A 27,365-nucleotide genomic window follows, 5' to 3' on the forward strand; every position below is an offset into this window, starting at 1 on the left:
ACACCTGCCACAGCATGGCTTGCCAAGTGTTGCATAGGTCTGCACCCTGGATCTGAACAGGCAAACCCAGGGCAGCTGAAGAGGAACATGTGAACTTAACTGCTGCACCACTGGCCTGGCCCCTTCTTTATTTTTACTTGAGGATGATAGGCCCTGAGCTAACATCTGTGTCAATCTTCCTCTATATTTTTGGATGTGGGACACCTCCATAGCATGACTGGTGAGCAGAGTAGGTCCACGCCTGGGATCTGAATGCATGACTCTGGGCGGCTGAAGCAGGGTGAGTGGAACTTGAACCGCTCGGCCACGAGGCTGTGCCCTGTTCAAAACTTTTGAAAAAGAATTTTATTCACATGTGACTATATCATATTTACATTGACAACCTTATTTTTTAACCAGGTTGTGTAACAATATGCTAAATTATCATATCAGTGTTTTTGTTTATTTAAGAGTTAACATACGTGTATAGATGTGAGTGTATGCATATGTGATGAGTATACATCTATGTGTGTGTGTATATATATATATATATATCTCAACTGTACAGTTGAAGCTGCACATAAAGAATTCAGAGTTAGGAAAGCATTCACAGGTCTCAAATAATTTCTATCTACCAATCTGACATGCTAATCCCTGATAATGACAAATATGTTAAAAATAGCAATTCTAAACACTTAGCAAGTGCCCACTACATATCAGACACTGTGCTAGTATCTTTATGCATATTACTTTTTAATCTCCACCACAAAGGATGGATCTGTTGGCATTTTCTGCATCACAAACTACCCTAAAACAATAGGTGTAGTGACTTAAAACAACAGGCATTGATTTAACTCTCAATTCTGCAGGTTGACAATTTAGACTGGGATCAAGTAGGCATTTCTTCTGGGCTGAACCTGGATCAGTACCTCTTAGCTGGGCTCACTTAAAGTGATAAACTGAAGCTAGACTATAGCACAATGCCTGATACATAATAGGCTGGTGAGTAGGCTGAGGCTAACTGTTTTACAATGACCTTAACTAGCATGGCTGGGATAACTTACGCTTCTTTCCATTTAGTCTCTCATTCTTCAGCTTGTCGGCTCAGGCCTATCCACTTGGCAGGCACAAGGTTTCAAGAAAGAGGGTAGAAATCTGCAGAGTCTCTTAAGGTCCAGGTTCAGAACTCACACATATCATTTCCACCACAGTACATAGACTAAAGTGAGTCACAAAGCCAACTCAGATTTAATGGGTAAAGGAAAAGACTCTGCCTCGTGGAAAGATAGACTGCAAGGTCAGATTGCAAGATCATGAAAACAGGTGAAGAATTTGTGGCCATTTTTACAATCTATTGCAATGAGGGAGGTGTTATTTCTCCCTCTCCTATAGGTGACAAACTAAGAATATAGCACAGTGCTTAGTACAAAATAGACATTCAATAAATATTATACCAGTAAAAGAATAAAGTTATGAGTAAATTAAATAATTAAATTAATGCACATTTAAATAGGGCTATGATGTAGGCCTGGATTGTCTGTTTCCATGGCCTGATTCTTTCTCACTATTCTGTACTGGCTTCTGAATATAAAAAATCAAATGAGAAATAAAAGTTGAGAATGACATGACAAATTTTAGTAGAATCAGACTGTGCCCACGGAGACTCCTGTTGCTAGCCATAAGAGAGCTACATATGAAACAATGGTTTTAAAACATTGGAAAACAGACGGCACAGGACTGTGACCCCTGAGAGAAGGGAAACACATGAAGAAAACTCTACAATTGCTCTAATTTGCTGCCTAGAAATTTCCAGGCCTCAGTGCAGAGTGGGGGAACCTAAACGCAGCCTGGCAGTCTTCCTAAGTTTGAGACTAGAGTTAAAGAAGGCCAAGATATCTACAATTTGTAGAAAAGAGTACTGGAGAGAAGAAACCTTCACAGAGTAAAAGCTCCAAAGATCCACAGAAAAATACCCTTGAGTCTTTGGCTAATTACAGATCTGTAAATACGAAAGAAGAAACTACCCAAAGCCAAGGAAAATGCTACAGTAAAGCTGTAGGCTGATCAATTGTAGAGCTCAAACAGGGTTGTAAATAGTTCATATTCCCACCAGTCAGAGTAAAAAGATTTCATAATACACAGGAAGCTGAATAGAGTCCTCAATTAGCTTGAGACATGATGTGTCTCTGGACCTAAGAAAGCCTTAGAAGGATCAAACTGGTTTCAAGCAACTTAATTGTATATCAGAACAAAACCAATACTCTTTAAAAAAAAATTTAAAAAAACAGAGTCCAACAATGAAAAGAATAACAATATCCAACATCCAATAAAAAATTACCAGCCTGCAAGAATCAGGAAAATACTTACCCCATAATCAAGAGAAAAATCAATCAACAGAAACAGACCCATATAAGGTGAAAGTGATGAAATTACAAACACTTTAAAGCAGCTATTATGCATATTATAAATACGTTACATGTATTCAAGAAGTAGAGGAAAATATTAAAATGATGAGAGAAACGGAAGATATAAAGAAGACCTAAATGGAAGTAGATGAAATGAAAAAAGCAATATTGGAAGTTGAAGAACTATATTGGATGTGATTAACAACAGTTTATACAGGCAGAAGAAAAGATCACTGAATCCAAAACATAGGAATATAAACTATTCAAAACGAAGAGAGGCAAAAAAAACCTAAAAAAGACACTTCATCTCCCTTCCCTCCCCGCAAGAATGAAGCGTCAGTGACCTGTGAAACAATATCAAGTGGTCTAGCATATGTGCAGTTGGCATCTCAGATATGGAAGGGAGAAAACATTTAAAGAAACAACGCCTGAAATTTTTCCAAATTTGATAAAACCTATTAACCCAAATATCTAAGAAGCTTAATAAAGTCAAAGCAAAAGAAAGATAAAGGAAACCAAACAACTGTGCATCACACAAAATTAATGAAAACCAGTGATAAAGAAAAAAATCTTAAAACCAGCCACGAGGGAGGAAACATACGCACAAAAGAACAAAGACATAAATGACAGCAGATGTTTTGTCAAGAAGTACGCAAGCAGAACACAATAGTATAACATCTTTGAAGAACTGAAAAATGCTATAGTTAGCAAAAATATCTTGCAAAAATGAAGGCACAATAAAGATATTTTCAGACCAAAAGAAAAGAAGGAAAGAAACAAAAAGCTGACAGAATTCATTGCCATCAGACGTGCACAAAAACAAATATTAAAGAAAGTGCTCAGGCAGAAATAAAATGATAACAGATGGAAACTAAAATCTACAGAAAAGAATAAAGAATGCTGGAAATGGTAAACATGTGGGTAAATGTAAAATCCTTTTAAAATTGTTTTTCTCATTTATAAATCTCTTTAAAAGATCATTTAAAGCAAAAATAATAATGTATTTTGGATTTTAGAACATGTAGAAGTAAAAATGGATGAACATAAAGAAGTAAAATGGATCACTGTGATAGCAAAAAGGTCAGGAGGAGGAAAATGAAAGTGTACTATAGTAAGATTCTGATATTACATGTGGAGTGGTATAACATTATTATGTGAAAGTAGACTAAGTCGAAGTTGTGTACTCTAAACATTGAAACAACCACTAAGAAAAATAAAACTAAGAGATAGAGCCAATAAACCAATAAAGAAGATAAAATGGAATTATCAAAGTATTTAATTTAAATGAAGGCAGAAAATGGGAATAAAGTATCAAAGAACAGATGGGACAAATAGGAAACAAATAACAAGATCGTAGATTTAAACCCTATGTAAGTGGCTAAATGCTCCATTTATAAGTCAGAGATTGTCAGAGTGAATTTAAAAGAACCATCCAATTTTATGCTGTCTACAAGAAAGCCAATTTAAATATGAAGACAAAAACAAGTTAAAAATAAGAGAATGGAATAAAGTATACCATGCAAACACTAAGCATAGTAAAGTTGGAATGGCTTATATTAGTTCCAGATGAAGCAGATTTTAGAACAGGGAATGTTACCAGGAATAAAAAAGGACACTTCATAATCAGTATGAGACCAATTCACCTAGAGGACAATAATTCTAAACGTTTGTGTGCCTAATACATATACAAATATATTTTAAATTTTAAAATACATGAAGCAAATATTGATAAATCTAAAAAGAGAAATAGACAATACAAGATTGTAGTTAAAAGATTTCAAAGTTTTCCTTTCAGTAACATAGATAGAACAATTAGACGGAATATCAATAGACTATAGAAAACATGAACAACACAATCAACCAACTTGACCTAATTGATATTTATAGAATACTCTCCCCAACAACAGTAGAATACACATTTTTTTTCAGGTGCACACAAAACATTTACAAAATAGAGTATATTCTGGGCCATTAAAAAGTCTCAATAAATTTTAAAAACCAAGAGTCTTATAAAGTCTGTTCTCTGACCACAACATAACTAAACTAGAAGTTAAAAACAGAAAGATATTTGAAAAATACCCCAAAACTTTGGAAATTTTAAAAACATGCCTCTAAATAACCCAAGGGTCAAGAAGACATTCGAGGGGCTGGCCCAGTGGCACAGCAGTTAAGTTCGCACATTCCACTTCTCAGCAGCCCGGGGATCTCCGGTTCAGATCCCGGGTGTGGACATGGCACTGCTTGGCAAAAGCCATGCTGTGGTAGGCGTCCCACGTATAAAGTAGAGGAAGACGGGCATGGATATTAGCTCAGGGCCAGGCTTCCTCAGCAAAAAGAGGAAGATTGGCAGCAGATGTTAGCTCAGGGCTAATCTTCCCCAAAAAGAAGAGAAGACATTCCATGGAAAATTTAAAAACAGTTTGAACTCAAAGAAAATTAAAATAAAACAGCTAAATGATAGGAGGCAGCTAAAGCAATGCTTAGGGGAAAATGTATAGCATATATGATTATACTAGAAAAGAAGCTCTCAAATCAAGGATAGCTTTCACCTTAATAAGCTAGAAGAAAAGCAAATTTAAGCCCACATTAAACAGAAGGAAGTAAGTAATAAAGGGAAGATCAGAGGGAAACAGAAAAACAATAGAGAAATAAATGAAGCTAAACTCTGGTTTTTAGAAATGATTGTGACCAGCCAAGGAGGCAAAATGAAGTCTTTGTCTTTCATTCCAAGTTTCTGGTGAAAATCTTGGAACTTCTGGTCTTCCTCTGCCTCTGGCACACCTTCCCCAGGCATACACTCTTTCAACATAATCCATTAGGTTATCTAAATTATCTTCTGTATTCTCCACAGTGTACTTATCTTCCAAAGACACAAATGGAAGTCCAAACAACATGAATGCACACTTATGGGTTCTCGTTTCCATTGTCATATACTCACATGTCAGACCAAAGATATTTTTTACCACAGTGATCGTGGAAAGTAAAACAAGCATCTTTTTACTCATGCATTTGGTAGGGGTAGTCAAATCACCTTCATATCTGAGATCTCGAAATGCACCATGCACAATGAAGGGTTAATGTTCAGATTTCTTTTCTGTGCAAATGCAAGTACTTTCTCATATACATATCTGTAAATGTCTTCTTGCCTTTTCATTGTTAGTGCATAAATCAATGGCATAGTATAATCCAATACTACACCATGGACAGTAAATAACTGAGTGAACTGTGTTGGTGCTGTCTCGAAGGTACCATCACTGAATAATGTGGCACTGGTATTTAAATATTGAATATTTTCATAAATTGTCCAAATAAGAATTCTTCCTTCATCTTGAGCATCAGACTTGTGCGTAAGAAATGATTCTCCGCATCTGGTCACTTTATACTCCTCTGAAATTTAAATTCCATGCAACGAAGTTGGATTTGGAGGTTGAAGTCTGTTTTGAATTCTATTCACTTGCCTTTTGAATGAGTCTCTTTCTGGTAGCCTTAGCAGGACCTCTTCATCATATCATGGAGAGTTCTTTGCAGTACCTGCAATGATGTTGCATTTGGCACTTTTGTGTGTCGTTTTAGCCTATTCAGGGTTTTCCTTACTTCCCCTTCAACACCAACCTTGTGCTGATGTTTTTCCGTACCATTTTGAATGATTGTAATGTTATCCAAATCCTGACTAGTTGTACATCCAGCATTACAGATTCTCCTCTCTTCACAGTGCCAGCACCTTACACCCCATCTCTGTTAAAGGAATGGAAATGATAACGAAAACTGTTATACTGTAGTATTGGCTTTTCTTTTTGTGAGTATACTATTTCTGCCATATTCCACTGGAAATTTTCAAATAAAAGTGTCGCATTGTCATGCAACAGAAGAAGGGTTATATTTTTTTCTTCTGTAGCCATCTGACCAATGGTCATTGGTTTACCGGTAGGGGGAAACTTACTAACGTCTTATGGATTCTACACCCGGTTTGGCTGGGCTGGATTGGGCAATTGGTAGGCACCAGCTGAGGACGTGGTGGTCCATGCTGATTGGCAGGTAAGTGTAGGAGTCACACTCGCTAAAACCTCTCCAAATAGCAGTAGACACTTTTCATTGTCTACTGCTATCATACAGAGGACATCGATTCAAGAGAAACATCACCCATTAACCCTGGGTGATGGGATAGTTGTAGGAGGATTAATTAGATGCCCGTATCCCCTTCATGACGGCAACTGCACCCCACCACCATGTGGCAGGAGAGCCACACCCCATTCTCACTCCTCCAGAACAAGCGAGACGCTCTGTAAAGTGTTTACGTCAATGAGTTCATGGCCCATCTTAAAATTTTGCTTGACCAAGCTCCTCCTTTCAAACTTCACCCTTATTGAATGACCCAGTCACATCCAACCAAATTCCCAGTGACATACTAACACATCGTGCATTGAGAGATTCCCATCCTGAACTTGTAATCCTCCATGCCTTTCTCTAACTGTAGGACTCTTCCTCAGTATGCATAGTTAGTATAAGTCCCACTTTTCTGTAAGATTTGAACCCTGACCTATCTAGCTAACCCCTGTGCCATTACCAGCTTGACTACCAAGGCAAGAAAGATTATTATTGGCAATACAGCCACAACACAATTATTAGATCAACAAAACATGATAGTATTTATATATATTAATCCTGTAAACCAAAAGTATAAATATATGTTATGGGTTATTTGAACCCAGGGACATCTTCTACATGCTGATGTTTTTGACAGCACCGAATATCAAGGACCATTTGGCAAGGACCAAACATGCTCATGGACATTTTTGACAGGACTAAATTTCAGGGACACTTTGGCAAAGACCGAAAGTCTCCGTGGATGTTTTTGACAGGACCAAATGTCCACTAAACTGATTATGCATGTGGGAACTGTATTTAGAATACTGCTCTGCTAAAGTATAACCCAGGAGGAAACTACAAGCCTGTACCAGACCCATGTCAGGAGGAAATCTTTGCCAGGAAGATCTGAAATGAAGCAGAAAAGTAGGTTTTGTTTTGCTTAGATACAAAGTTGAAGAAAACATTCCTGTCAGCCTCTAAGTGTGAAAAGAAATCCTCTTGCTTTGAAAACAACTTGAATGTTTCATTTGTCTCATTTGATTTTTCAAACCAAGAGAAAGTTTTCAACTCACAACACTATCCCTTTTTCCACTTAGAACACACAGTATTGTGGACATTAAGAAAAGAAGAATTACTGGAACATGAACACATGAGATGGTATTTGTCAGACCCTTGCAGAAGATCATGTTAAAACGATCAGCTTTCTTAGGTTTCATTGTCATCAGCTGCTGTGGTAGCTTAAGTGTCCAAAGCTGTCCATGCCTCCTTGGGAATAAAATAACCTATCCCCACACATGCTATTTGAAGTCCTTCTATTTAATACTGCTTTTGAAATGGCTTTTATTTTCAGACACTCCAGATGTAATCCCTTCACTGACCACACAACCGTTTATCTGAAAAATACTGTAAAGAGCAAATTCTTTGAATCCATATTTCCTCAGTTGACGTGACCAAGCTGTTACAATTTCTCAGTGACATGACAGTTACATCTGTAACAATTCATAACCAGAGGAAACTGGCAGCTCAGTGGTTGCACAAGTTATACTCAACCATTGGAGGAGTTGGTATTTTAGTCTTGAATTCCGGAGCGGCCTAAGGAATGCTAGCAGTCTCTTTTTCCAAAGCTGTGGTGTACATACAACCCAGTTAAGTCCCTTACTCAGGGCTTAGTCATTATCCCCTGTATATTTGAAGAATGTTTTGTGTGTGGCAAATTAGTGTAAACTCATCTTTGTTTGGTTTCTTCCAAGCTGTAATTCATTAAATTCTCTATCAGTGAGTTGTTCCATTTCTTTAGTCTGGGAAAAGTCTTTTCCAGACAGTCATCTGTAATTTTGGCCATTCCTCTTCTTTGCGTAAGTACAATTTAATTAGTCTTAAAACATCACAGAGGGGTCCTTCCAGGCTCACTTGGAAGCTCCAAAGCCAGGAAGACAATGACAAGCTTTCTTTGAACTCCTTTCCACTCTCCACTCCAGATCCCGTGGCTCTCCATGCTAGGGACCCAAGCACATGACATGAACTCCTGAGTCCTTCTGTCAACCTGAGAAATGTCCCCAAATACACTCCTTCCTAAAAATCTAATTGCTTCCAATAGCCCAAGACGTTTGTTGGACTTACTAGAAATAATGTTAGCCATACACTTCCAACTGTCTCAAGAAGGAGACTAGTAGAAGTCACAATGGAGTTTCCAGAACAAATCTTTCATACCAGCAATCAGGAAAGAAGAGACACCTAATACTTAAGATATGGTATTCTGGTAAATACAACCAAGACTTATAGCTTGTAGTTCTGTCTCTATTACTGACTTATTTGCTGGCCTTACGCAAATTTGTCCATCTCTCAAGGCCTCATATCTCTAAGATATCTCTGGATTTCAAAGTCTGTGATTCTAGTGATATAAAAATTCAAGGGGTAGAGTAAAGAGAGAATTTAATTATTTTTTATTATATTTTTTAGATTATGGGAAAATATACATGACATAAAATTTGCCACTTTAATCATTCTAAGTGTACATTTCAACGGTATTTAGTACATCTACATTGCTGTGAAACCATCACCATTATCCGTCTCCAGAATTTATTTTGTCTTCCAACACTAAAACTCTGTACTTGTTAAACAATAACTCTCCATTTCTCCCGCCCCCAGCACCCTGCAGCCACCACTCTTCTTCCTGTATCTATGAATTTGACTACTCTATGTATCTCATATATGCAAAATAATACAGCATTTGTCCTTTTTTAACCGGCTAATTTGACTTAGCATAACATCTTCAAGGTTCATGTATGTTGTAGCATGTGTCAGAAATCCCTTTCTTTTTAAAACTGAATAATTTACCTGCCCAGAGGTGAAGCATTGGAGCTGGAGCAGAAACAGGGAAACCTTGGCAGCAGTGCACGCTTGGAGATGTGGTTTTTACTGTACTTTTTTGGTTCACAGTATTAAAGGACCAAACCATGGGAGGAGTATAAAATCGAGCCTTGATGCATCAAAGCAGCTCCATATGGATGCTGACCAGAAACTGAAAACTTTCCAGTAGGTAAGGATTCCAGAAAGAGATTCCTCCACAAAAATAAGTGTAGAGTTAGCACAGCCAAGTAGAAATCACACCGCCTGTCTGTTGACAATCTCCATTTTGCAAAAATCATTACATTTTAAAGAATGAGTAAAGAGACAAAATTAGCATGGAATTTATAATACGACAACACAAAGGAAAAAGAACATCATAGAAAGACTCAGATAATATTCAGAGAAAATTAGAGAAAGCTGGCCATTTTCAAAAGGATGTCAAAGACATGACTCCTACAAAAGAGAAGCAAAAAAAGTGTAATGAACAAACAGGCTATGAATACTAGTTAAAGTAAGACATACTGCTATGACAAATAAACCCCTCTCATTTCAGTGGATCAAAAACATAAAAGTTTATTTCTCTAGAATGTGAAGTCCAAAACACATGTTCCTGATTGGAAGATGGCTCTCCTCCAATTGGCAATTCAGGGAACCAGGCTCTTTCTACCATGTGGCTCCACATGGCTTTTAAGGTTGCCATGGAATGGGAAATAGCATGGAAGGTTGCATGCGGGAGATTTTTATGGGCCACGTCTAGACATGGTTTGCATCCGTTCTTCACATATTTCATTGGTAAGATTCGATCATACGGACATACCTAACCTCAAGAGGGTCTGAGAAGTGTTATCTAATGGGTATCCAGGAGAAAGGTGAAGCAGGTAGGTGAAGAGTTAGTCCCTAGCAACCTGACTACAAAAGGCCTACAGAATGAAATGCACCTATGATAACCTGGGGAAATGGAGGACTGAGTGAGATAAGGCAGGATCAGGTGGAAATAAAAGAGAGCAATAACAGAAACGAAATCAGGTTCAGGAAGCAAAGAGCAAAACTGTAAGCGCAGGATATGGAACAAACTTCTGAAGCCTGCCTAGAACACAGAAGGGAAGGAAAAGGATTGGAAAATAATAGAATGTGATTGATATGGAAAGCAGAGAAATGGGAACAGAGATTTTAATCTCAGACTTGGAGATGCTCCAAAAGAAGAAACCAGAACAAAGAATAGACAGGAAGTAACAAAGGCATAACAGAAGAAAATTTTCCTAAACAAGAGACCCAAATATGCAGCTATGAATAGTCAACCATGGTCCAGGTAAATGTAGTGAAAAGACACCCATAACCATCAAATTGTGGGAAAATTCTGAAATTAGAAGAATAAGAAAAAAGAAATTCTACAAACATAGATGCAAGCAAACAGATCAACAGTAGATAATAAACAAAGCAACAAAATCAGATTGGCAAATATTTTCCTCTGCAACCCGGCATGCAAGGAGACAGTATTACAACTCCTTTTGATTCTGGGGGAAGGAGCCTTGATGAAAGAATTTTATAAGAAGAGTCAATGTTGCTCACGTACTAAGACAATAGAATGAAATTCTCAGATATGCTGGAGTTCAGAAATATTTGACTCAAGTACTCATTTAAAAAGAAAAGGAGAAATAGAGAACCAAACCAAAAATTTTCGCTAACTAAACCAAATGGGAGTAAATCAAATTAAACGCCTCAAAAATAGGGGTCTTATGGTTTAAACAATAGTATTGAAAGTAAATGTTAAAACACGAAACATAGCTTAGGTCTTTTTAAATGTGAGTATTTGTAAAATTGAATGCAAATGTTCCAAATAATTATTAAAAGGAAATATGTAATATAAAATGATGTGGTTCACTAATCTGGTTTATATTACCACCAACTAGAAAATTATTATAAAGATGAGAGCTGGGTAGGGAGAGTATAAATATGCAAGATTCTTTAAAATGCACCTTTCAGTCTTGATGATAAAAGGAATGTTTGAGAACTAGTTTACAAGGATGCTTTGAAAGTTTAAAGTTAACCACAAGTACAATTTCCAAAAGGATAAGAATTCTAGCTCAAAGGGAATCTGGGTGGCAATTCCCAATCATCCTCTCTCAACATCTCACTAAACAGCTGCTGAAACAAAAATAGACGAAAATTCTCAATCACATTGAAAACAAAGACTGAAAGATATGCAAAATCTGGGAGGAATTAGCACAAGCTAAAAGGCAGTTGGTAGAGCTGTAATTTCTGACACACTCTAACTTTGCTTCGTGGAACAAAATTCCCAAGAATGAGTTTCATGCCTCTGCCACCATGCATCCATGTACTCAGAGTCCCAGGACCTACAACAAGCAGGACACTGCAAATAGCCTTCTCTAGACATTGAGAGATGCTCTCTAAAGCAGAGTGTCCTTTGCCTGACTCCAGATACCGCAAACTCCTGGAAAACAATCAGGCACAAAGTAAAAGAAAATTTCTGGGTGAAGTGCATATTTGGAGGCAAGTAGTCCCCAAAGGTAAAGTACTTGGGTAGGAAAAAACAGAAGTGCAGATTGTGGAGATTAAGCTGCTCTAAAGGTTTGAACAGTGATGAGAAGAGAGTGAGACGACTATGTAACCCAACTGGTTCCACCAAGTCACACAATATGGAAGGAGGAAGACAGAAGAAAGCAATAGCAAAAAGCCTATGAAAAATTACTGCAGAAGAAAAAGCATATAGACATGTCTAGGACTTCAAGGTGGATTGAAAACATATTTAGCTCTGTTTTCTCTTGACATCCCAGTCAAATGGTTTAAAGGAATTTGAAACACGTAAATGGTATTAAGTTAAACTCAAAAGGACAAAGGGAACAATAGAAGATAAGAGTAGACAAGAGATATGAACAAAAATTTGAAAACTGAAATGCAGATAGAAGAGAAGTATCTGACCCTGCAAGGATGGCGGTGGTTGGGGGCAGGTGGGGACACCAGCCACTTGGCACCACAGAAACCAGAAAAGCCCCCGGGTTCTTTTTATAAGTTAGAATCAAGAGCAGAAGCGTTGCTTAAAAGTATACAAAAGAAGCACATAGATCCCTAGATCTCCTCTTAAATTCTGTGAAGCCTGGCAAATACCCACCCCTGTCTGGCCAAGGTCAACTTTTTGGACAAGCTGAGCCAGAGATTCTGGAATCAGGAATGCTGGGCACAGCTGAGAGTGAGGCTACAGTTCTGTATTGTAACAACTGGAAGATCAAACCAGAAGGCCCAACATGTACAACTGAGACTCAGGCTCCCTTCCTCCCACTTGGTTCCGGAACCCCGGCAGCCACACTATGCCCTATAGGCAGGGATTGGAGCCCTCCTTGACAACGAGCAATGGGCTCACTCTGCTCGCTGCGATCTGAGCCAATTAATCACAATGAGTTAGAAATTGAGAAAGGAAGTTTCATTAGATTAGATTAGCCAGCAAATTGGAAGCTGGGTGACTAATGTCTCAAAAACCCTACTTCAAGGATTATAGAATCTTGAGGCAGTTATATGGGGAAAATGGGTGGTAAGGAGGGGGTCCAGGGATGTTGGTCTCCAGGCATCACATTGTTCCCATTCTTCTGTCAGCTGTGATGGATACCTTGTAGGTGTGTTTCCTGCCTGTGGTCAGCCTGTTCCTGGAGAGAAACTCACAGAACAAAGTTTTAATTTATCAAGCTGTCAGGGAGTACACACGCAAGCAGAAGCCATAAATCAGGAGAGCATGTGAATTTTTTTAGACTACATGCAGAGCAGCGAGTAGTCACAGGGAGGAGGGCCTGGGGCCATTTAACGTAACAAGAGGGCCTCAATTTTGCTCACTTGCATCCTCACTGGAGAAACGCACCTGCCCGAGGAAAGACCTACTGGTACTGACAGTTGGGCATTCTCCCAGAAAAATGGCTAGATCTCTGTCCAATTGAACTTTAGTGAAGCTGGGCTTGATAAGCTTCTCCCACGCCACGTGCAGAGCCTACGGTCAGTTTTAAGTGGATCATCAGAGGTTGAGGAGAATCTCAAACATGAAGGAGACCAAAACACACAAACAGAAACAGAGGAACTCAGGGAGGCAGAGACAACACAGGGAGCAGAAGCAAATTTTTAAAAAAAGAAAGAAAAAGAAACAATAATTAATATCCTCAAAAAAGACGAGAGAAAAATTGCATCCAAAAAACAAGAATAGAATTCTATTTTAAAAAGACATGCTCAGGAAACACAAAGAAGCTTTTGGATATTAAGGATTTAATAAGATAAATTAAAAATTCAATTAAAATGTCAAAAGGGAAAGTTGAGAAAATTTGCCAGAAAGTACAACAAAAAGACAAAGAGGTGGGAAATAGTCAAGAAAACACAAGAAAATTAGAGATACAAACTAGGATGGTCAATATTCAAGTAATAAACGGACAAGAAAGAAAGATTAGAGAAAATATAAGGGAGGAAAATACTGAATTAAAATAAAATGTAAATTTCTAGAACCAGATGACATGACCTTCCACATTGAATGTCTGCTTCACAAAACAATGAATGAACACTTTCAAGATACTTGGTAGTGACATTCAAAAGCTTCAGAGATAAAGATGCTAAAAGCTCACCAAATTGGGGGAACAAAATTAATGTACAAAGTTAGTGAATGCCTGAGATTTCTCAAAAGTAACCCTAGATGTATAAGCAAATAGAGCGAGGATGTCAAATTATAAAAGAAAAGTATTTATAAGCTGCAATTCTATATCCTGCCAAAGGAGCAAAAGCATGTGAGGTACAATAAAAAAATTTTTTTAGTCATGCAAATTCTTAAAATTTTACCTCACTTACACATTTTCAGGAAGCTCCTGGAAATAAGCTCTAATGAAACAAGGAAAGAAACCAAGAAAGAGGAACACAAGAGTCCAGGAAAGAAGGGGCTCAACACAGGAAAGAAGTGAGTTCCTGGGGTGATGGTAAAGGGGAATTCCACCGTTGTGGGGCAGCAAAATCCCAAGAGGACAGCTGTGGGGAGAGCCCAAGAGCAAACGGTCCCACGCAGAGCGGGAGGTCGAAAGACATCTCCAGAACGGACGTCTCCAAGACAAAACCAAGGCTGGTCAATTGAGAGATTAATCTTCTGTGGGGGAGTTTAGGCATGAATTAATAACAGATATATCCAAATTAATCAAATAATAAATAGGCAACTGGTGACTACAGGGAGAACAAAAGAGCTGTATTTTTGTGACATTACATAGCTCACAAGTGAAATATACCTAGTCATGATAATGTCAACTTTAAATACTGATTGATAGAGAAATTATGAAAATACTCTGTCGGGATATTGGGGGAGGGATTTATTAGAGATATAATCCTCACAGTTCGTAGTAAAATAATAAATCCAAAACTATAAAATCAAGAGATAGCAACGGAAACATGTCTAGATCAAGAAGGGAAGCATCAGAAGAAACTAATAAAAAGATTTGAAAGGTTTGCCTTTGGATAGTGGGAATTAGAATGGTCAGGGTTAGGCTAAGATGAGGCTAAGGACTGATGTTCTTATAGGCTTGTTACAGGCTATCTGTCATTTTAAGTAGAATATTAAATATAATTTACTAAGAAAAAGGATGTAATTATATTAGAAAATATTATGTGGATGATACAGAGGATGAGTATATCTCCGAAAATGACCTACTACAGGATCCAAAAGAACTTTTCAGGAAAGTGCTCAGCATCCTGAATTAAGAACAAGAAGATAAAGCTTCTACAAGCAAGAAGGAAAAAACCGCAAGGAGAAAAGTTAGAAAAGACAATGTGAAGTTATAATGGACTGAAACAGAGCTAACAATATAATAGCAGAATCAAAATCAACATTGGAGGCGCTGGCCTGGTGGCATAGTGGTTAGGTTCATGTGCTCCACTTCAGCCTCCCAGGTTTTGCCGGTTTGGATCCCAGGTGCGGGCTGTGGCAGCATTCCACACACAAAATAAAGGAAGACTGGCACACATGTCAGCTCAGCGACAATCTTCCTCAAGCAAAAAGAGCAAGATTGGCAACAGATGTCAGCCCAGGGCCAATCTTCCTCGCTAAAAATAATAAATAATAATAATAACAACAATGATTCAGCAATGGAAACTGTCAGGAACATAAGAATTGTTGTAAAAAGTGGAAAAATATTACTGAGGACAAATTTAAACAGCGATCCAAGAAGACAGAGGAAGGAACAAAGATGGAAATGACGAAAGAAAGGACCATGAAGACTGAGGTCAGAGAAGAGGGCCAACACAAAATACAAGTCTTAATAAAGAAAAGCTCAAAATAAATAAAATAAAAGTAATCAGAGCCTGCTACGTCCTGAATGTTTGTGTCTCCCCCCAAATTCATATGTTAAAACCTATCCTTCAATGTGATGGTATTTGGAGCTGGGGCCTTTGGGTGGTGATTAGGTGATGAGAGTGGAGCCCTCATGAATGGGATTAGTACATTTATAAAAGAGGCCCCGAGAGCTCTCTCACCTCTGCCGCTATGTCAGGTTAGGGCAAAAAGACAGCCGTGTCTGAACCAAAACTCCAGCCCTCCTCACCAGACACCGAATCTGCCAGCGCCTTGATCTTGGACTTTTCACCTCCAGAACAGTGAGAAGTAAATTTCTTTTGTTTATAAACCAGTCAGTTTACGGTATTTTGTTATAACTGCCTGAATAGACTAATACAGAGCCTTAATACAAGAAAATATTCTGAGCTGAAGAAGACAAACTCTATAGGTGTATTTAAAAAGCTTATTCCATTCTAGAAAGTTATCAATAAGAAGAGGCATACCATTGAAAAAATTTTAGCAAAGAGATGAAGAAAAAAGATCCTACAATAAGAGGAAAACATATGTTCCCTAAATGGTCAACACTAATAGTCAATAATGCAATGTCCAGAGAATATTAAAGGAACAAGTTTACAACCTCCCAATTTTATACCTTATCAACTTGTAGTTGATATGTTAAGGCAGAGAAAGACATTCTCATTTATTATACCAGTGTTCATAAAATACCACCTTATTAGTTTGCTAGGACTTCTGTAACAAATTACCGCAACATGGCAGCTTAAACAACAGAACTATATTTCTCACAGTTCTGGAGGCTGAAAGTCCAAAATCATGGTGTCAGCTAGGCTATGCCCCCTCCAGAGGCTCACAGGAAGAATCCATTCCTTGCCTTTTCTAGCTTCTGATGGCTGCTAGCAATCCTTGATGTCCCTTGGTTTATAGCTCCCTCACTCCAATTTCTGCCACCTCTTCATGTTTATGTCAAAACTCCCTCTGCCTCTCTCTCTCATAAGGATACACAAGATTGTACTGGGCTGGCCTGGACAATCCAGAAGACCCTCCTCTTCTCAAGAGCCTCACCTTAGTCACATCTTTTGTCACTTAAGGCAATATTCACTCTTGTGCCATATGAGGTAGTGATAATCACAGGTTCTGGAGATTAGGGTGTGGACATATCTTTGGGGCCACCCTTCAGCCCACTGCACCACCTATGTTAACTTCTTGAAAAAAAAATTACCTGTAAATGTCTTCCAACCAATTGAGAGAGCTCCTGAATGAGAAAATTGTGGTATAAAAGTACCAGCAGATAAAATACGATTTTCCAAATAATTGTTCAAAATCTCTTCTTATTCAACTAAATTCAGAAAAAGAATTCTCAAGGTAGAAGATGTATAAAGAAAAAATAACAATTGTCTCCATATTGAGCCCATGTTATTTTACATCTTTTGAATTTTGAACCATATGAATGTACTGCCTACTCCAAAAGTATTAGAATTTTTTAAAAAGAGACAATGAGATGAATATTTTGAAAAATGAATCCTCACCTCATACCATAAACACAAATTTTAAGTGATTTGAATATTTAAATGTAAAATTTGAAACTATGAAACGTTTGAAAGTTATTGGTGAATTAACTAACTTTATTATGCACAAGGGCATTTGAACTATATAGTCATTTAAAAATGATGTATAGAATTTATATAATTGGTTACATAAAAAAATTAAATTTTCTGTGTACCTGAAACCAAGTTGTTTGCCAAGTGAAAAGCAAACTATGAAAATGTTTATAAAACTTATGGAACATAGTGCTAATATTCTTATTACATATCAAGAACTCATATATCTAACATTCTTTTAGAAGAGTTGGTGAAGGACAAGAAAAAACAATTCATTAAAGAAAAAAAAAAGCAGGAACTTACGGAAAACAGCTGACCACATTTTAAATTAAAGATATGCCTAAGTAAAAAGATGCCAATTTTAGCCTGTCAGCTTGGTGTTGATTTTAAAATAGTTTTATGACGTGGGCACTGTCATATACTGCTGGTGAGATCATAGAGCAATTCACCAATATCTGTTCAGAATATCTTTTTAAAAAAATTTTTTATTTTTTTAATTACAGTAACATTGGATTATAGCATTATATAGCTTTCGGATGTACATCGCAATATATTTCTAATTCTGTGTAGATTACATCATGTTCACCACCCAACAACTAATTATAGTCCATCCCTTCACATGTGAGCCTAATCACCCCTTTTGCCCTCCCCTCCTTTCCCTATGGTAACCACCAATCCAATCTCCATTGCTATGTGTTTGTCATTGTTTGTATCTTCAGTCATTGTTTGAGATCATATGGTATTTGACTTTCTCCCTCTGACTAATTTCACTCAGCATAATACCCTCAAGGACCATCCGTGTTGTCACAAATGGCCGGATTTCATCATTTCTTATGGCTGAGTAGTATTCCATTGTATATAAATACCACATCTTCTTTATGAAATCGTCCCTTGATGGGCATCTAGGTTGCTTCCAAGTCTTGACTATTGTGTATAATGCTGCAATGAACATAGGGGTGCAAGTATCTTTATGCCTTTGTGTTTTCAAGTTCTTTGGATAAATACCCAGCAGTGGGATAGCTGGATCATACGGTAGATCTATTCTTAATGTTCTGAGGATACTCCATACTGCTTTCCATAGTGGCTGCACCAGTTTGCATTCCCACCAGCAGTGTATAAATATCTTAAATACTATTCTCAGGCTGTTTTATTTAAGTAATAAGCCCTATATATCACTAGCTTAAACAACAAAGTACTAGGTTAAGGAATGGTTTTTCTTCCATAGCCAGAAATCAGAGATGAGGTAGACTCTAAGTTGGGTACAATCAGTATCTCAAACACAATATCAAGGACACAAATTCTTTTCATCTCCCTGTTCTTTTATCCCCAGTGTGTTGAGTTTGCTCTAAGGCTGTTGCCCTTCATGGTCAAAAGATGGCTCAGCCTTTTCAAACAGAAGCCTTCCCCACAGGAAGAAAGGGGATTGCTCTTTAGTTGGATTGAGGAAATTTTCTATAAAAAAACCCCCCTAGAATTGTGCCCCTAACATTTCATTTTCCAGAAACGGATCTAAGCATCCTAAAGCAAGCACTTACAAAAAGAATGGGATTATCACAATTGGTTTAGACAAATGAGGATAGAGAAAGGGATCACTTTCCCCTGAAGCACTTGTCTATGTGGAGGAGGGAGGGTAGGAAGGGAATGGAGGGTAGGAATAGGTGTTGGGTCAGCAGTAGTGTCTCCTAAGGACCTCTTGACTCTTGTTGCTTATCCCTGGTGCTCCATCGCAGTTATCCAGTCTTCCCAGGAGGGCAAACTCTGCACCACTTTCCCATTCTAGGCCCCAAAAAGAGTCCAAGACCATACACCCAGCAAGTTGTTCACAGGTCCTACCAATTAATTGGCTTAGGAGGGACAAATACCTAGGAATGGAGAACGGAGAGGAAGGGAGTCCAAATCTCCAAGCTTCTAAAATTCCCCTCTACCAAGTAGTCTGTACGAGTTTCTAATAAATGCAAGTGTGGTAGATTGTGTTATTTTCCCCTAATTATAGGCAGCCCTTCTCTTTGAGAGGATTAAACATTTCTGCCATTGCATTTGACTTGCAGTTTTCCTCTCTAAGGCAGGACTATACTTCTCCATCCCATTGGCTTAGGCTTGGCCATGTGACCAGCTTCAGCCAATAAAAGACAGGTTGCAGTTATACATGTTCCTTCCCAGCAGAAGTTGTAGGAGCCAACACATGGTTTGGCCTTGCTCTTTTCCTCCTGCCACCAGACCAAGATAGAAGCTGTTCCTCCAGCCTGATCCCAAAATGGAGAAAATATGGAGCAGGGCCAAAGCTGGCCCTCAGCCGACACGTACATGAGAAAGAAATGTTGGTTATTGCAGGCCACTGTGATTCCAATGCTTATACATATCCACAGAATGAACTAATAAAAATTGACTAATACAGTAACCAGAAAAGCAAAAATAATAAATGAGTGACATAAATTACAATATTGAAAATAAGAATTTGTTAACTGCTATAAGAGGAAAATATGCAAGATAAATTTATGAACAATGAAAATATAATAATAATTCAAGTTTATTACTAGTAAGAATCCTTTGATCACATTTCACTGATTAGATCTGTGGTCCTTTGGATTTTTTTTTTTTTTTAAATAAAGAGCCATTTCAAATTGAAGTGAGGGTTGTTCTTGTTTTTGTTTTTTATAGTTTTCAAGACAGGGAAGACTTCCAGGGCAGTGGTGGAGAGAAGAGAGAATTGGGGACCATATAATCCCCTGGAGCCTGGGATGGACATTTGGGTAGATACACGAGTTACAGGTCAGGACAGCAGATTGAGTGTTGAACTGGAGCATCCACAGAGATTCTCTGCAAACCCAAAGCATGAACATCCCACCAATGCCTCTTGAAATAGGAATTTTCAGTGAAATGCATGCATAGGGTAGATATCAGTAATACAAAGAAAATATATTTCAAATCTAACAAAGATAACGCGTGGCTCCATACAACTAGAATCATAAACTCTCTAGAGGAGAAGGGATTTCAAATGCCATTTATTATCTCAATCATTTCAATACCTTTCTTACAACTTTCTTTCTTACATAACTTTATCAGAACCAAAATTGATAAGCCACAATTTATGTCTTGATGTTTCCAGAAACTTGTTGTTATAAACTGATAGTATGTCTTCCAAATCTGATTAAACAGATTTGTTGATTGAAAAGAATAAAAGAGTACTTTTTAGTCTGGAGTCCATTATTGTCAAAAATCCATCAAAGATGGGGGCCGGCCTGGTGGTGCAGCAGTGAAGTTTGCAGATTCTGCTTTGGCGGCCAGGGGTTTGCCGGTTTGGGTCCCGGGTGTGGACCTACGCACTGCTTGGCAAGCCATACTGTGGCAGGCATCCCACATATAAAGTAGAGGAAGATGGGCATGGATGTTAGCTCAGGGCCAGTCTTCCTCAGCAAAAAAGAGGAGGATGGGAGGCAGATGCTAGCTCAGGGTTAATCTTCCTCCAAAAAAAAAAAAAGCATCAAAGATGAGGGTAAACATTTTCAGCATTTGCTTCCTCTTCCTGGAATATATCATCATTATCATTAAAGTAAATCTATTGGCTATTAAATAAGACCTTTACTGCATGGGTTCCTATTTATCATAGTTATATTGCATTTAGTAAAAACATAAATAATATGTAGAAAACCTTCATATGACATGTTTATCTTATTTAATAAGGTGTTGGGAATTTCTCTGAGCCTCAGAAGATTACACTAAATATGCAAAATATGAAACACCTTTCCTAAGATCAGTCATTGGTTTTTAGGGCTGTTAATAAAATAGTTCCTGTGGGAATTACAGGGCTCACCATTTTGCATCTCTGTAAAATGAAGAATAAACTTTATTGCTGGTGATTAGAAATGCTCTTAACAGAGATGTGATGCAGAATTTATTTAAAAATTTTAGTTATCAAAAATAACCACAGAAACATAATTTAGTGAAATGTTTTTAGACATGAAAGCTGGTAACACACCACTGAATGAATGAGACACAACACATATCTCAATGAAAATAAAGGAAAACATCTTTGTTAGAAAACTCACTGACCCCATCAAGTGGGTTTAATATGTAAATGTGATGGGCAGGGAGAAAAATGAATAAGAAAAACTACAACTGTTAAATAACAGGTGGTGACAAAAAACAGCAGGCATAAAACTTTCCTCTGCTGGTGGCTATATAGATTGTGTGTGAAAGGCAAAACATATTTAATTTCAACATAAAGAAGAAGAGGCCTAATATATTGAATACCTGGCAGGATCTACATTCCAGGTCTGGGGTTATAGACATATATTAGCATTCGGTAGTTCTATTCTCAGAGGTGTCATTGACCTTGATGAAATGGGGCATATCCAGTATAGGACGCTATACGTCATTCAAAAGGGATGTAAGAATAATGGTGAATGTCACAAATGCAGGCATGTCTATAACAGGCCATACAAATAAGGTGAAAGGAAATTAGAAAGTATCTAAGAGAGACAGAAAAAAATACCTGATCACTTTGTATGCCTGCACTATATACCTATCCTCCAGACCTAAGATATGGATAATATTTTCCTGATATAGATAAGAGAGGAAGAAGTAAAATCCTCTCTTTTAGCAGATGACATGATCTTGTATATAGAAAATCCTAAGGAATCCACTAAAAAACTATCAGAACTAATCAATGAGTTCAGCAAGGTTGCAGTATATAAGATCAATACACAAAAATCATGTCTTTTTATGCAGTGAATAATCTAAAAATAAAATTAAGAAAACAACTCCATTCACAACAGCTTCATCAAAAAACCAAAATACTTAGGAATAAATTTCTCAAAAGCAGGGCAAAACTTATATTCTGAAAATTACAAAACATTGTCCAAAAAATGAAAGATCTAAATAAATGGAAAAACATCCCATGTTCATGGATCTAAAGATTTACTGTTGTTAAGATGGCAATACTCCTCAAACTGATCTACAATCCCCATCAGAATCCCAGCTGACTTCTTTGTAGAAATGGACAAACTCATTCTAAAATTCACATGTATTGCAAGTGACTTAGAATAGTCAAGACAATCCTGAAGAAGAAGAACAAAGTACAGTCATGTACTGCATAATGATGTTTTGGTCAATAACGGACCGCATATATGATGGTGGTCCCATTAGGTTAGTAACATATAGCCTAGGTGTGTAGTAGGCTATACCATCTAGGTTTGTGTAAGTACACCCTATGATGTTCACACAATGACAAAATCACCTAACAATCCACCTCTTCAAGTGATGCATGACTGTAGGAGGAATCACACTTCCCCATGTAAAACTTACTACAAAGCATAAGTAATCAAAACAATGTGGTATTGGCTTAAGGATAAACATATAGACCAATGGAATAGAATTGAGTCCCAAAAATAAACCCATACATCAACAGTCAAGTGGTTTTTAGCCATGGTGTCAAGACATCCAATGGCAAAAGAATAATCTTCTCAACAAATGGCACTGGGACAAATGGATAACCAAATGCAAAAGAATGAATTTGGACTCTTACTTCAAACCATATACAAAAATTAACTCAAAATAGATCAAAGACTTAAATGTAAGAACTAAAACTATAAAACTCTTAGGAAAAAACAAAGGAGTAAATCTTCATGACCTTGGGTTTGGCAACTGATTATTAGATATGACACCAAAGCACAAGCAACAAAGAAAAAATAGATAAATTGGACTTCAAAATTAAAGACTTTTGTGTTACAAAGCACACCATGAAGAAAGTGAAAAGATAATCCACAGAATGGGGAAAATATGATTTGCAAATCACATATCTGATAAAGGACTTGTATGCAGAATATATAAAGAACTCCTCCAACTCAATGATAAAAAGACAACCCAATTAAAAAATAGACAAAGGATCTGAATAGACCTTTCTTATCTCCCTCTGCCATCCCACTCCCATTAAGAAATAATGTCTTCCTCTATCAAGACAAGCTACCCTCTAAAGTTCTTAAATTCCTCCATGATTCAGGTCACATCCCAACTCTTCACCAAGCCACACTGCTCAGTCTTTGGTAATGTCACGTCCTTTTACAGCTAAAAAACCCGCAAAATGTCACGCAGTATCTACCAATGTCTAAAATCCCTTAGGTATTTTATTTTTCACAAGCCCTCTGAGGATGCCCTCTTTGGTTCTCACCAATTTTTAGGAAGAAAGTTTAAGCCTCACTTTCTCCTTCCCATAGGGATCTGATTTATTCCTCTTCTAACCTCTATAGTTCTTTAAGAGAACTATATACTGTATTGTATTGTCCTCTAATTATTTACATGCCTATGTTATTGTTACCTCAAAAAGATTCACTTTTTGAAGGCCAAAGTTATTCATTTTACTGCTGTTTTGTAATAGTGCTAGATGTATGCAAAATTCAATCAATTTTTTTGATTTATTGATAACTTACTTTATTGGCTTTGATGTTGCGTAATGAAAGATCACAGAACTGTTAAGACTATTTAAAGAAATAGTTTAAAATAGTTTTGGGTATTTCCAAATTATAGGATTACTATAATGTACCGTAGATGAAAGATATCTTAGAATAGCCTGGAAGTAAGTCTCATTTAAAATCTTACTTTCAAATTTCACAAATAACTAGCACTTTAATTTCTGCCAGAATGCAGATTTGGATGGAGAGCTTGATACTGGATTCTAAGTTGGCTTCCTATTTCTCGTGCCTAACAGCTCTGTGGGCCACTTTTGGAAGCCACATGTTATTCTGGCATTTCTTTGGATTTATTATACAAGTAGCACATTATTTCCAGGGCCTGGGCCATCTGAAATAAGTAAAAATTGTACCTTGGTGTTGCAGGCAGCTAATGACTGGATGAGCCCCAGTCAGGCAAGAAGGCAGTTTGGTCTTTCCTCATGCCAAACCTAAGGCAAAGATGGCTAGAAACTGGCTTGGAGGGTCCCATAAAAACAGGAACTGACTTGAACTTCACTTAAATATAAACCAAATACCATCATGAGGTCTGAAATAATCCAAATCCCCATCTTTCTTTATTAGCTCTGTTTGTCTTTTTTTGGTTGTTGGTGTTGTTTTTAATACCCTTGAACCTTTCCTGCGTTCTAGTCTGAACTGAAAGTGCCAGAAAAACAACACAAAATACTGCCATTGTATTTATGGCCTAACCAGAAGTGGGAACCATTGGAAATATCAAGATAGCATAATTAAAGCCCATCCAATTACAATTCCTGCAACAAAGAAGAATACAAATAACAAAACAGTAGCCAACGTGGCTTTGAAAGGGACTAAGTCTGAGGCCCCCTGGCAGGGTTTTTAAAAAGTATATATGCATAAAAATCTGGAAATAGAAAATAAAAGAAGAAATGAAACTGTTTATTTGGGAATGTCGGAAAGTCAAAGTTGTGAGCAGATTTAAGTGAAATCTGCTGCAAACCGCAGTATCCATTTTAACCATTAATATCAATGCCTTTCCTGTTAAAAGTTTTCATTTAGTGTTAAGTAGAAATGGATGCTTAAACTTTACATTAATTCCTTACTTCTGTACAACGTCTTGAAGATATAAGAATAATTTTGAAAGTAGAAAAGAAATAAAGATGTGTGTTATCTACATCCAGAACAACTAACTCCTGACTGATTGGGACTGAGTCCTACAAATCTGTAACTGGAGGCGGATTTTCAACATGAGCAATAAACCAGGACACATTGAGCAACTAACACATCATCAGCATTGTGCAGAGTGTAGACTAAGTGACTGAAAATTTTGGTTCCAGTAACTGAACCAGGGAGGAACAGCTTTAAGGGGAGAATGATAGATTTTCTTTTAGACATGTTATGTATTGAGATGTGTTCAGCAGGCACTCGGACAGTCAGAGCCTGGGAAAAAGCTGGGAACTAGAGACAGAGAGGTGTAACTTGAATCTATAAGGATGAATAAAATCTAGAAAGAGAAGAAGATGATGACAGAATTACACATGACTTATTAGGTGGACTGGATGAAACAGACATCAGAGAGAGTCCAGGGCCAGCTTCAAGAGTGTGTTACTCGTGCAGTCTCACAAGGCTCCATGCTCAGAAGGGCTCCAAGGTAGTAAAACGCTCTATTACTACAGTCTTGAAATCCTTAATAATTATGTCTCTGAACTGTGTGTTGTAAGTAAAGTTGGATGGGACAATGGAACATGTGAATAATGAAAGGAAATAGCTGCAATATGCATGTCCACCATCCCTTGCCTCCCCATTCACAGATGGCCTTCACGATGTCTCCTGAGCACAGAAGTCTAGTGTCCATGATGTGTGGGGGTTCTAAAAGACTCAAAGTGAGTTCAAGGTAAGTGTGTTCCATCTCCACTGAGTAAGGGGGAATGAGGCTGAAAGCCCCAAGAGGCCACAGTTTTGCTCAAACCAGAATTTGCTGGTTTGATAGATATCAGTGGCATTCTAAGAAACACAAATGACAAAGAAATCCTCTTATATGCTTTCTTACTTGTGTTACTTCTTTGTATTAACCAACCACTTATACTGAAAATGATGACAGAACGAAAGGGAGAGATAAGGCCACCTCCAGTTCCTTTTCCTTTCAGTTCTGCCTTCCTCGTGAGCGAGCCCGATGGTAGAAAGGGCTGGTAGATGCATGCATCTTGGGAAGTGGAATAAAGAAACAGCAGCTTGCTTTGTGCAGTGATTTCACTGTCCCAGTAGGAATGAAACACATAAGTGTATATGAGCCACAAAATACGGTGTAATTTCAGTGATTGTAAAGCTAAATGCTCTTAAATTTGCATTTAAAATTGGTGCTGTAGAATATAAAAATAAATGGTAAAATGTACACTAATAATTTAAAATTTTAATTTTTCCTTACTTAGAATGACATTAAATCACAAATAAAAAGACACCATGACAAGAGAGAAACTGCAAGAGAAAGGAAAAAAACCTTATATCTGAGTATCTTTAATGGTACTTTTTCCTGATTTTTAACAAGTGAACTCACATTTTCATTTTGCAGTGGGCCAAACCTGAGAGGATTATTAGATGGAAGGGGAACCAGGATAATTAGTCATGGCAGTCAAAGGAGAGTGCTTGGGAGCAAGAATTTTGTTATTTGCTCAAATACAGCCCTGGAACAGCTCTCTTGCTGGGGGGTGGAGAGGAGACAAGACTTTTCATGGCTGCCCTCCCAGCTGGCATAGGCTAGGGCTCCAGAGAGGTGGCTCACCTCTGAAATCTGCCTTTCTTCCCTCTGTCCCTAGGCTGGGGATTGAGAATAGACACTGAACATGGAGGTTAACCTGGTAACCTTTGAGAGAGCAATATGGGGATAGTAGCTGGATTGGAAGCCAGATTTCAAAGGTTTAAGGAGTAAGCAAAGAGAACATTAATGCAGCAAGGATAGATTAAACCCTCAGAAAGTGTATTTGAAGTCTAGATGGATGGATGAATGGGTGTGTGGATGGATGGATGGAAGGATGGGTGAAAGGATAAATTGACTTAGGTATCTTGCTTTCTATTCTTTATAGTTTAGGCACTATATTATGAAACAGGAAAATGGGAGACTTTTATAATAAGATACATAAAAACCAAGAATAACATCAAAAATATTGTGTAAAACATGATAAGCAGAACAAAATATCATTTTTAGGTCAATAGGACACTTGGGTTCTAAGTCAAAATTAGACTTTCATACATAGGTAACTTTTTTCTTTTTCTTCTAGATTTTCCTCTCACCATTAAAAGGAAATGTTGCTGACTCTGTCTGTGAACAGTATGCTGTGTTGTTCTAGACCATAGGCCATATTTGGTGCTTTTTGTTCTTACAAATATGGGCTACAGTACACTAAACATCCATACTATTTCCTCAAGATCAAATTGCGTCCCATGATTGGCATCTGCCTGACGTTGCCTAGAGATGAGAATTCAGTCTGTGCCTTTGAAACGTGTTTCTCTCACTATGAAGCCAACTGGCCCACGTGGGATTTGGCTCTACAAGTCTGCCTCATTAACAGCTAATGAGCAGAGCTCAATGCTAAACAACAGGGCGATTCCTGCTTTGATTATTCTAGGTTCAAGGTGGTGGCACTGGCCTGGAGACTGAAAACGGCTTGCAGAAAATTGAAACACACTCTGTAATAATATAAACACAAACTGC

At 37.6% G+C, this 27,365-nt stretch overlaps 1 long non-coding RNA gene across 1 annotated transcript; it reads left to right on the forward strand.

Annotated features, from left to right (window-relative positions):
* The first annotated feature begins 175 nt into the window (after positions 1-175).
* On the forward strand, positions 176-27,365 carry LOC124247933 (uncharacterized). Its single transcript, XR_006890854.1, has 3 exons — positions 176-280; positions 25,468-25,550; positions 26,932-27,365. It is a non-coding gene; the product is annotated as an uncharacterized LOC124247933 (long non-coding RNA).

The sequence above is a fragment of the Equus quagga genome, chromosome 11, assembly GCF_021613505.1.
Source record: "Equus quagga isolate Etosha38 chromosome 11, UCLA_HA_Equagga_1.0, whole genome shotgun sequence".
Classification (NCBI taxonomy): Eukaryota; Metazoa; Chordata; class Mammalia; order Perissodactyla; family Equidae; genus Equus; species Equus quagga.